Genomic DNA, 12,629 nt, shown 5'->3' on the forward strand with positions numbered 1-12,629 from the left:
TTTTGCCTGTCATTACTTTCTGTGTTCAAATTCTGCCAAGGTAGACTTTGCCTTTCATCCTTTCAGGAGTCAATTAAATTAGTATCAGTTATGAACTTGGGTCAATGTAATTGACTTAATCCCTTTGTCTGTCCTTGTTTGTTCCCTCTATGTTTAGCCCCCTGTGGGCAATAAAGAAATATATTTCACTGGTTCCACTGCCGGTGGCATGTAAAAAGCACCATTTGAGCATGGCTGACGCCAGTGCCAGCTGACTGGCTCCTGTGTTGGTGGAACGTAAAAAGTACCCGCTACACTCTTGGAATGGTTGGCATTAGGAAGGATATCCAGCTGTAGAAACTTTGCCAGATCAGACTGGAGCCTGCTGCAGCCTCCTGTCTTGCCAGTCCTCAGTCAAACCATCCAACCCATGCCAACATGGAAAGCAGACGTTCAATAACGATGATGATATATACCGTCAGTGTATCATATATCCAAAAAAGAAGCACACTCTAAAGTATAGAGCAGTAAAGTATTTGATCACCAGTTGATCTAACAAGCGGGGCCTCATATCAGTGAGGGGGACCGGTGTGCATTGATGCCATTGAGAGGTAGTCCCCAAAACGGCATTCTCTCCCCATACACTTGCTGGCTTCGGGTATGCGGAGTTTTTGACTGGTAGCACTTGCATGTGCAAGTTGTTTGCCAGACATATATAAGCCAATGTCCGGTCATAGAGTGACCAATGGTTTTGCATCCACCGGGGGCTTAGCCCTGTGGACGACTCCTAGTACTACAAACTCTGCCATTTAAGTCTAATGAGTTGTTCACAGGGCTAAGCCCTTTATGGATGCAAAACCAGTGGTCACTCTATGACCAGACATAGACTTCACTGCATATAGATACACACACACGCACGCATACATATATTGTTTTTGCTAGTCTCTCAAGTCTGAGAAAGATGACTGGATTGCATGGTCAACACCTATAGACACTCATGTGACTTCCCAGGCCAAAGTCTGATGCACAGATATAGTTGAAGGTCAGGCAAGGAACACTGCTTGCTGGGATAAGAGCTGATGCCTTTCTGTGTCTCTCATGTTTTGCCTGAGGCACTGCTTACACCAATTGGTTTGGAAGTTGTTTGCTGCTTTGGTCCAGTCAGCTGCAGTATGCTCAAGATGGCAAGACTGGAACTTGACCCTCTTCAGGTTGGACTTGAGGTTATCTTTATACCTCTTCTTCAGATGACCTCAGGCACAACTGCTCCTCTCTAGCTCTCTGTAAAATAACTGTTGTGACACCCTGGATTTTTCCATGCCGATTGCATGGCCTGTCCATCCACAATCATACTCAAATACACAATTAACTCACACATATACGCATAGTATACTTAGAATGGTGCTATGTCTTTTTGTCTGATGTCACTTCGTCAAATGTCTTTCCATCCACATCTTTTGGTCTGAGGTCCTTTTTGATCTATGATTTTGTCAAAATCTTATAAAATTCTTAATGATTATTTGATTTTGATGTTCACCTTGTATTCTAAAGAATTTTTTAAAAATTGAACAAAAAAAACCATTGGGCAAAAAAATCATCGGACAAAAAGACATCAGTCCAAAAGACGTGGACAAAGTGACATCAGACAAAACGTTGGGTCACAGCTTAGAATATCTGTCTATTTTTGAGATACTTTTCCAATAACTGTTTCGTCATGTGATGATATGCATCTGTCGGTGGGTGATACACCTTGCTGACTTACGTGACATGAGTCACATCTAATTGTAGAATCCACTAGATTTTCTATTATGCATTACTGTGTGTAATTTCAGTTCAAGATTTAAGTGATGTCATCTCCTTAATTGTATGGTATCAACATAATGCTAAAGCTACCACAGATTAGTAATAATTCGATAAAAAAAATTATGGAAGGCTGAAATTAAAGTAAAAATAAAAACGACAAATACACACTCAAACTCACACATTGGTGTAATCATATGGTTAAATAGTTTACTTCTAAAACTTGTCTATCCAGGTTTGATCCCGTTGTGTGGCATCTTGGGTACATCTATTCTGTTAGTTTCAAGTTGACCAATATCTCATTAATATTCTTATTTCTTTATTGCCCACAAGGAGCATAGAGCATAGAGGGGACAAACAAGGACAGACAAAAGGATTAAGTCTATTACATTGAACCCAGTGTGTAGCTGGTACTTATTTAATCGACCCTGAAAGGATGAAAGGCAAAGTCGACCTCGGTGGAATTTGAACTCAGAACGTAGCTGCAGACGAAATACCACTAAGCATTTCACCTGGCATGCTAACATTTCTGCCAGCTCGCCGCCTTGATGTCTCATTAATATTCTGTTTGTTTTTATAATATTGAACAGTCACACCATCTTTCGATTTTCTCATTTGCCACTTGGCAGCATAGACATTATGACGTTAATAGTTGCGGTTGTGGTGGCGATGTGTGTATGTATGTACGTGTGAATGTGTGTTTTCGTATTGTACATGTGTGTATTTCTGTGTTTAAGGGTGTGTATATGTATGTTAGAGAATTATGAGTGATTTCTTTGTTTGAAAATTTTGAGATACACCTGGTTTTTCTCATTGGTTTTGTCCCTATAGAGAAAAAGGGACACATTTGATAATGTGGTCCCAGGTACAGTATGCAGAAGAGAAAGAAGAAATGATCAGATGTTCGTGCTTAGAACGAATTTGGTCATTGATCTACTTGGTCACGTTTGGCCTGGCCTGGGGCTAAATAACTTCATTAACTGTTGCCATATGGAAAAGGTGTTTTAAATGAGAAAACTACCCAGACGTTTTGACATTTGGGCTTTCACTTGTTTAAAATAATTATTTGAAATACTTCTATTTTATTAAAAAAATAAAATACGAATATTTCATCATAAAAAGAAATTTTAAAAAAAGAAATCTGAAAAAAATTTTTAAATTTCTAAAAAAACCCAATGCATTAACATTATTAAACAGATTGTACAAATACTTTTTATTATATTAATGAAGGAATTTTAAAATATGTTACTTCTGTTGAATTTTTTTCCCTTCGATTAAAAAGTTTTACCCATGAGTTCACTTGTCACAGTCAGTATTCACAAATGTATTTGATGTTTTTTTTGTTGTAATATCTCCCTATTTTAATAATTTAGTTTTTGTTTTAAGTTTTAAATTTGAATTTTTTCCCCTCAATATTATTTCATTTCTAATATAATAAAATCACCATAAAGCCACCCACCCCCAAAAATGAAGGTAAACATAAAATATTATTCATACATATATATATGTGTGTGTGTGTATAGGCATAGGAGTAGCTGTGTGGTAAGTAGCTCGCTTACAGACCACATGGTTCCGGGTTCAGTCTCAACTAATGCTTTATCCTGAAAACATATATTGGGTTTAGTTTAACACCAGGGTATTAGTATTACTAAGCCTAAGTAAAATATTAATGTAGGCATGGCTGTGTGGTAAGAAGCTTGCTTCCCACCCACATGGTTCCAGGTTCAGTCCCACTGTGTGGTACCTTGGGTAAGTGTCTCAGGTTGACCAAAGCTTTGTGACTGGATTTGGTAGGCAGAAACTGAAAGAAGCCCATCAAATATAAATGTGTGTGTCTTTGTTTCTGTGTTTGTCCCCACTCCATAACCAGTGTTGGTGTATTTATGTCCCCGTAATTTAGTGGTTTTGCAAAAGAGACTAACAGAATAAGTACTAAGCTTTTAAAAAAAAAAAGTTCTGGGGCCAACATGTTTGACTAAGGCATGGCCACAGTCAAATGACTGAAACAAGTAAAAGGATAAAAGAATAAAAAAAAACTATGTATATGTATGTTTGTGTGTGCGTGTGTATATGTGATGTTTTCTAAATATTGAAATTTTCTTTTCAGAACAAAAAGTTGTTGATTTTACTCGAGCTGCCAGAAAAGCCCGTTTGAAATCTTCCTTGATTTGGTTGGCCAAAAAGATGAAGATGATTCAGTACCTTGAAGACACATACCCGAACAGTGCATCTATCCAAGATTTATTAGTGTGAGTTAAAATTTTATTTTTGATGCTAATAATAATAATAATAATAATAATAATAATAATTGTGTACAGTGCTCAGGTGCACTACAACTCATCTAAAGTGTATATATAATCAGGTGTAGTTTCGGCGGATTTCGGAAAGCATGAGGGCCTTAAAGGATGCAGTGTCATGGCAGTCAACAACTGACACAGGCAGTTTATTCCATGCTTCAGCAACTCTGAGCGTGAAAAAATGTTTCCGACAGTCATGGGAGCTGTGTTGTTTTCTGACTTTGTAGGCATGTCCACGTGTGTTAGACACATGGAGATCAATGGGTTGCTAAATCTACTAAATCACACCTCTGTTCAGTCCCACTGCATGGCACCTTGGGCAAGTGTCTTCTACTATAGCCTCAGGCCAACCAAAGCCTTGTGAGTGGATTTGGTAGATGGAAACTGGAAGAAGCCCGTCATATATATGTAGATATATATATATATATGTATATGTTTGTGTGTCTGTATTTGTACCCCCAACATTGCTTGACAACCGATGCTGATGTGTTTACATCCCTGTAACTAAGCGGTTCGGCAAGAGAGACGATAGAATAAGTACTAGGCTTACAAAGAATAAGTCCTGGGGTCAATATGCTCGACTAAAGGCGGTGCTCCAGCATGGCCACAGTCAAATGACTGAAACAAGTGAAGGAGTAATGAGTTAAAATGCACACTATGTGTCTATGTATTTCAATCTTGGTTAATAATCAAAAGTGTAATATCAGGAATGCAAGTACCATAAATCCTCGAGTATAGTCCGCCCTTGAATATAATACACAGGGGATTTTAGGGGGCTGTACCTCTGAAAAACCTAAACCTTGTCTATAATACGCACTCCTTCTCTAACTTGAGTCAAGGAGGTCTATATAATGTCCTTGGTTTGTAAAAATGTATATGGTAATGTCCTTTATTATTATTGTATATATAACATAATGCAAATGTGTAGCTTTTTTGTGCACTTTGTTTGCAGAAAATAAAGAAATTACAGTAATAACGTTTAATAAATGTTGCTTACTGCAAATTATGGATGATTTTTTTTATGACTTCATTGATTTCAGGCTTAGCTTAAGGCATTTTCGCACCCGATATCACAAAATTCGTCTGAAGAAACATTGCCAGACAGCAAATAGAGACTCAGACATTGCTTAGAAAATATTTTTCATTTTTAGCCTCGTATATAGTACGCACTGGAGATTTTGACCTTTAAATTTTGGGGAAAAAATGTGGATAATACTCGAGGATTTACAGTAACATTATATAAAAGGGTGTGAATCTCAGAGATCAGTGAGTCTGTCCAGGCTGAATTCGATGCAAGAATTACAGGTGCTGGTACAGTCATATGATCCTCAGAAAAGGAGAGGTTGGTAATAAAAACCAAACTTGCTATCTCTCATTTGGTTTAGTATCTTGTCCCCACCTATGGTCATAAATGATAAGTAATGCCTGAAAGAGTATGATCATGAATGCAAGCAACCAAAATCTGAAGGATCTCTGGAATAATGTTATCCAACAGGGTGTGGAGCTTGGAGATCAGAGAATGTCCTCCTGTTGATCTGTTACTCCTCTGTATTGTGAAGTTACATCTTCGGTATTATGGACAAGTGATTAGAATCTTGCAGGAAAGAGTCACAAAATAGATTATTCAAGCTGAGCCAACTGTCAGAAATCCAAGGTGGGTAGACCAAGAATGAGATGGTTGGGTAAAATCTATAGTTACAGTTTGTTTATACTTGGTAACCCACCTGTGTATTTAATAATGGTTGCTTCTGATAGTACCTTATGGAGGAATTGCCTGAGGATTCTACGCCCACTCCACAACCCTCCCAGGAATAGTGGGCAGCAAATATAGATGGATGGATATTTTCTTGTGGTAAACTGGCAGAGTTAAAAGCACATTAGCTTGCATAGAATTCCTCATATTTCTTCAGAGTCTTAGCATTCTGAGTTCAAACCTCACCAAGGTTAACTTTGTCTTTGATCCTTTCTTAACTGATAGCTAGACTTCCATTCCAGGATGGTGAATAAGCAAAATGGTTACAGCAGGGCATCCAGCTGTAGAAACTCTGCCAGATCAAGATTGGAGCCTGGTGCAGCCATCTGGTTTGCCAGCCCTCAGTCAAAATCGTCCAACCCATGCTAGCATGGAAAGCAGACGTTAAACAATGATGATGATGATGATCAAATGAAATGTCTTGTAGTGTCTGCTTTAGTTCTTTTTGTTTGAGTTGCCAACAGCAAGAACTAATCACACAAATACAGGAGCACACCTAGCCTGTAATTCACTTTTGTGGACAGGTAAGCTTACAGCCATTGTAGATTAGCCAGCAATATCATGCTGAAGCCGCATTTAAAAGGGGACTGAAAATGACTGAAGTGAATTTTACACCATTTTCAAGATATATATGGTATTTGAAAGATCATGTCATTAACAGTTTCAGTATCACCTCGTTTATACTGATATGCAAATTACTTTGGCCTCAGAAGGAGAGGGACATGGAGCTAATTATTGTATGCATAACATTTGAAACAATAATTGGGTTGTCCGGAAAGTTTGTGCTGATTTTTAAAGGAAAGAAAAAAGTCAATAAATACTTGCCATTACATTTTTAATCAACCAAATATGAACCATTTTGTTGCACAATGCATCTCCATCTTTCCCTTAACTTGAAAATACCCTCTTCCCAGAATTGAGGTGCCTGGGAGGGTAAGTTGAAAAGTAAGCTACTATAAATCGGCACAAACTATCCGGACAATCCAATACATTATTACTCTTTACTCTTTTACTCTTTTACTTGTTTCAGTCATTTGACTGTGGCCATGCTGGAGCACCGCCTTTAGTCGAGCAAATCGACCCCGGGACTTATTCTTTGTAAGCCCAGTACTTATTCTATTGGTCTCTTTTGCCAAACTGCTAAGTGACGGGGAATTAGCTTCATTAAAAAAGAAAGATCAAACTAGTAATGAAAATTAATAAAATATATCTTTATATTTATGTTTGTACAGGAATTCAAAGGTGAAGCAAACAGACATGTTTACAGCTGTGGTGATGTTAAATGAAATGCAGAAGAGGGGCCTCATCAAAGAGGTTGACAAAGGAATGTGGATGAGGGTTCCTATCAGTCAGCAAAACAGCTCTAACAGTATGTAGCACATATATATATATGTTTTTAATATCTTTCTTTGCCCTGCTCTCATGCCATGTACTAAGCACCCACTACACTATGGAAACTTGTCGATGTTAGGAAGGGCATCCGGCCATAGAAACCATGCCAAAACAGACAATTGGAGCCTAGTGCAGCTCTTTCCAGCTGACTAACTCCTGTCAAACTGTGCAACCATGTGAGCATGTAAAATGAACATTAAATGATGTTGCCAGTGCCGCCTCGACTGGCTTCCGTGCCGGTGGCACGTAAAAAGCACCATCTGATCATGGCCGTTTGCCAGCCTCGACTGGCACCTGTGCTGGTGGCACATAAAAAGCACCCACTACACTCTCGGAGTGGTTGGCGTTAGGAAAGGCATCCAGCTGTAGAAACATTGCCAGATCAGACTGGGCCTGGTGCAGCCTTCTGGCTTCACAGACCCCAGTTGCACCGTCCAACCCATGCTAGCATGGAAAGCGGACGTTAAACGATGATGATGATGATGATGTGTATGTGTCTGTCTGTTCCATGCTCATCAACTAACTACCCTGCCTTTATAGATACACATACACCCATGTACATATTTATACACACATACATGCATCCACTTACATTCACCCTGCTACATACACACACTCGCACAAGAACTATAAATTACATATTATAAATATATGTATTTAGAAATATATGCAATCATAAAAAAAAAATTATTAGTACTCATGTTCCACTCTCATGTTCCACACTCACACGGCTACATGCACATATTGAAATCCTATCCTAATTTTTGTTAAACAGTCAGCAACGAAATGAATTAACCTATTTAACATTTATATATTTTTCACTTAATATGACATGGCTTAGTCATGTTGCTTGATTTTCTGGGCTGGATTCTGCATACTGTGTTCTCTTCTCTGAGGACTCTGCTGGTTGATGGGCTCTTTTTGGATGGCCATATGCTACATGACATGGTCACAGTGAATGAAGAATTGTCTCACAGAAATGGGGACTGACTGGGACATTGTTTGGAGGGTTGGCAAAGATCACCTGAGCAAATACTGATAAATGGTGGATGCAATAACACAGTGTAATGGTGCATGCCCTCATACCTGACCTGACCTGTTGGTTAGTATAGGAAGCTGGGGGGGGGGTAAGACGTTTACTATGATGAAAAAAGAAGTAAAGAAAGTTTTAAAGGTCTTCAGCTGTACATGTGACCGTCTTCAGAGTAAAAGTGTTAATATATAACAAGAGCACTCAGAGAGCACAAATCTCCACCAAGGCAACGTCAACATCTTCTCAACGATTAGCTAGACATGATTTTTAAAATGAGAATATCTGAAATAAACTCGGCTGCTCTCACAAAAGAGAATACTAAAAATGAACTGGACTGCTCTCAAAAATTAAGTTAAAAAAAAAAAAAAAGCAGGAAAAATAATCCAGAATCCTTGTCTGATACTGGATCGATCTCAAAATTTAATCAGTTTGTGCCAGTCATGAGGCCAAACATCCCTGGAAGTTTCATCTGAATTCATCCAGCAGTTCTTGAGATATCTTGTCCATGGAGAAGCAAACAAACAAACAAACAAACACAACTGAAAACATTACCTCTGCCTTCGCTAAGGTGGAGGTAATAAAAGTGTATTTGTGGTTGAGCAGTTGAGCATACTAATATAATTCACAGTCATTATTACATGTTTATTTAAAAATTAAAAAAAATTTTTTTTAATTATTTCTGTTTCTCAAACAAAGCATTGAGTTGACAGAATAATTTGCTCAAATAAAAAAAACGCTGAGAGATATTTCTTATGACTCCTTATGTTCTGAGTTCAAGTTTCACAGGGGTCAGCTTTACCTTTCGTCTTTTGGGGTCAATAAAATAAAATACAAGTCCAGTCAAACACTGGGGTCAATGTAATCAAGTTGACTTCTTTCCTCAGAATTGCATGTCTTGAATCCTACAACAGACCAGCATCTCATTCTGGAGTAATGTGGTGACCTTGGTCACTCACATGCCATAAAGTCAGGTAACCACCCTTAAGAGTGTTAGGGCTCAAAATAATAATAATAATAATAATAATAATAATAATAATAATAATAAGATTTCTCAGCATTTCATTGTTCCTTAAGGCAGTGAGCTGGCAGAAATGTTACCATGCTGGGCAAAATGCTTAGCAGCATTTTATCTGTCTTTATGTTCTGAGTTCAAATTCCACTGAGGTTTGACTTTGCCTTTTGTCCAGTTGGGGGTCAATAAATTAAGTATCAGTTGAGTACTGGTGGTGGGGGGGAGCAATAAAACAAGTACAAGTTGAGTACTGGGCTCAATGTAATCGACTTACTTCCTTCCTTCCTTGAAATTGCTGATCTTTGCCAAAATTTTAAACTAATATTTCAATGTCCATCACTTAGCCATCCTTCCCGTCTGTCTGCCTAATCCATCCATCTGTCACTCTCTTTCTATCCTAATCCTTTTCTTCATTCTCTCCTTTCTCTCCTTTCATCTGTTATTCTTTCTCAATTTACTTCTCTCTCTCTCTCTAATCTCGTTTATTAGTTTGCTACTTCTTTCTCTTTCCATTCCTTCTCATTCTCCAGTCTCGCCTCGCTTCAGAAATTCTTCTACCGTCTTTTACTTCATCTCGCTACATTCATGCTATTAACGTACTCTGTTCCGTTCTTTCTTGTTTTCATTCTACCATTTCTTCTTAACCTCTTGTATTTTCCCCCTCTTCTCCATATGTCCACACACATACACATTCATGCAAACACATACACACACATTCATGCAAGCACATACATACACTTGAAATATTCTTTCTCTTGCTTTGTATCTTTCTTTGACTGTCTCTGTTCCTCTGTTTCTTGTCTCTTTCTCTCAGTTCTTTTTCATTTTTTCCCCATCCTTCTCAAACTTTTCTTTATCTCTTTTTCCCTTTTCTTCTCATGTCCTTTCCTTATTGTCTCCACCCTTCCACCTCTCTCTCTGTCTTTGTCTCTGTCTGTCTATCTGTTTCTCTCTCTCTCTCTCTCTATTTTCACCCTCATCACAAACTTTGCCGCTCACTTCCACCCCATGTCAGTCATCACCAAGTCTACCAAAACTGTTGCTACAACCACCATCACCACCACTGTCACCATTACTACCAACATCACCGCCACCTCTGCCACCACCACCACCACCACCACCATTGCCACTACTAGTTACCACCACCACCTCCATTGCTACCACTACCATTGCCACTACCACTACCACCACCACTACCATCACCATTACTACTGCCACTATCACCACCAACACTAACATCACCACCACCACTACTACTACTATTACTGCCACTATGGTCACAACCACTACTACTACTGCCACCACTACCTACCACTGCAACCACCACCATCACCTCCATCATCATCATCATCTCTGCCATCAATTATCATTAGTATACAGATAATGCACAATTCCTTTGCAGCACTTTTGCGGATGCAATGTATTAAGAGAACATTAGAAAATTTCCATGAGTCTACATGGAACAAATTCGATTTTATCACCTATAATCCCTGCCTTCTGTGAGAGAGAGAGATTTTGGTACTTTGCATGAAAAGCTATGATAAAGAAAAAGTAAAAAAAAAACAAAAAACAAAACAAAAACAAAAGAAAAAACAAAACCAAAAGTCTTTGTGCTTTTTATCTTTTCTGAGCTTCAAGATCTCTCTAGCACACAAACAACACAAGAGCAGTTAAACAATAAAAGGGGGTCGCCCCGTCTTGGAAGTATTTATACACAAAAATCAAACAACTTCGACAATAAAGCCAAAAGCAACAACAACAACAATAACAATAACAAACAAAACAAACAAAAGTGTTGTACGATGGGTTTTTTTTTCTTTTTCTTCTTATTTTTCTTATTTTTCTTCTCTTTCCTTTTATTCTTATTCTTATTCTTTCTCGGATCTTTACAATGTTAATTATTTTCCGCATTCTTTTTTCTCCAAGAGCTAGCTTGTGCACTCGTAGACCACAGATGCCATCGCACAGCCATCAGTTTTCATGTCTCTTCGTATCGTATCACACATCAAACAAAGGACCATCTTTACTTTACGCCTCTATTTCACCAACGGGGATCACTGTGGTATCTTTGGTGTCTAAGAGGAACAGTGAGATGCAGTCTGATGGGTGTAGTCGCTATGTACAAACACTGGTTGCGTAGATACTGCACATATGTTCCATGTATGCATGTGTCTGTTTATGTATGCCTGATATATGTTTGTATATATATATATATATATATATGTATATGTATGTGTGTGTCTGTATAGACACATACATATATGCATATACTCACAGGCACACATATAAGCATATCTTTGCATATATTATATCTATACATGCACACATGTATGTATTTGTATATATAGTATACACATTATATATATATAGTATATATATAGCATACACATATAGTGTATATAGCATACACATATATATATTATATAGCATACACATATATATAGTATATATAGCATACAATATATATAGCATACACATATATATAGCATTATAGCATCACACATATATAGTATATATAGCATACACATATATATAGCATACACATATATATAGCATATATAGCATACACACATATATATAGTATATATAGCATAAACATATATATATATAGTATATATAGCATGCACATATATAGAGTATGTATAGTATACACATATATGCATATTTGTGTGTGTGTGTGTGTACATATGCATATATATATATATATATATATATATATATACCTACATATATATACACAGTGTGCAGAGATGTGTGTGTATGTGCATGTGTAAGTATAGCTCTGTGGTTAAGAAATTTGCTTCCCAACCATATGATTTCAGGTTCAGTCCCACTGTATGGTACCTTGGGAAAGTATCTGCTACTATAGTCTCTCATAAACCAAAGCTCTGTGAATAATTTTGGTTGGCAGAACCTGAAACAAGCTATTATAGACATTTATATCAACACCTTCATCGTTCAATGTCCGTTTTCCATGCTGGATTGTGTTGAACATTATGACAGGAACCAATGTGCCAAAAGACTGTATGAAACTTCATCGTCTGTTCTGGCATGGTTTATATGGCTAGATGCCCTTCCTTACACCAAACACTTTATAAAATATAATGGTTATTTTTTTTTTGTGACTCTAGCTTTTGATACCAGCCCAACTGAGACTGCCTCTGGCTCTGTAGTATAAATGTCTTGTTTTCAAAAGTTCTGAATTAACTTCTGGTTGAAGTCCTTCATTATCGGCTGAAAAGAGGTTGCCACAGTTCTAGGACAGCACTCTTCGCCTTATGAGGTGACATCTGGTGTCCCACAGGTATCTGTTCTTGGCCCCCTTTTATTTGTTGCATATGATGCCAACTTAAAGAATGCCAC

The 12,629-nt window shown here is 37.7% G+C and overlaps 1 long non-coding RNA gene across 1 annotated transcript; it reads left to right on the plus strand.

Moving 5' to 3' along the window:
• The first annotated feature begins 263 nt into the window (after positions 1 to 263).
• LOC118762030 lies at positions 264 to 7,198 on the plus strand. The gene is made up of 4 exons (XR_004997816.1): positions 264 to 276; positions 387 to 392; positions 3,887 to 4,028; positions 7,062 to 7,198. It is a non-coding gene; the product is annotated as an uncharacterized LOC118762030 (long non-coding RNA).
• Positions 7,199 to 12,629: the final 5,431 nt, after the last annotated feature.

The sequence above is a fragment of the Octopus sinensis genome, unplaced genomic scaffold, assembly GCF_006345805.1.
Source record: "Octopus sinensis unplaced genomic scaffold, ASM634580v1 Contig19544, whole genome shotgun sequence".
Taxonomy (NCBI): Eukaryota; Metazoa; Mollusca; class Cephalopoda; order Octopoda; family Octopodidae; genus Octopus; species Octopus sinensis.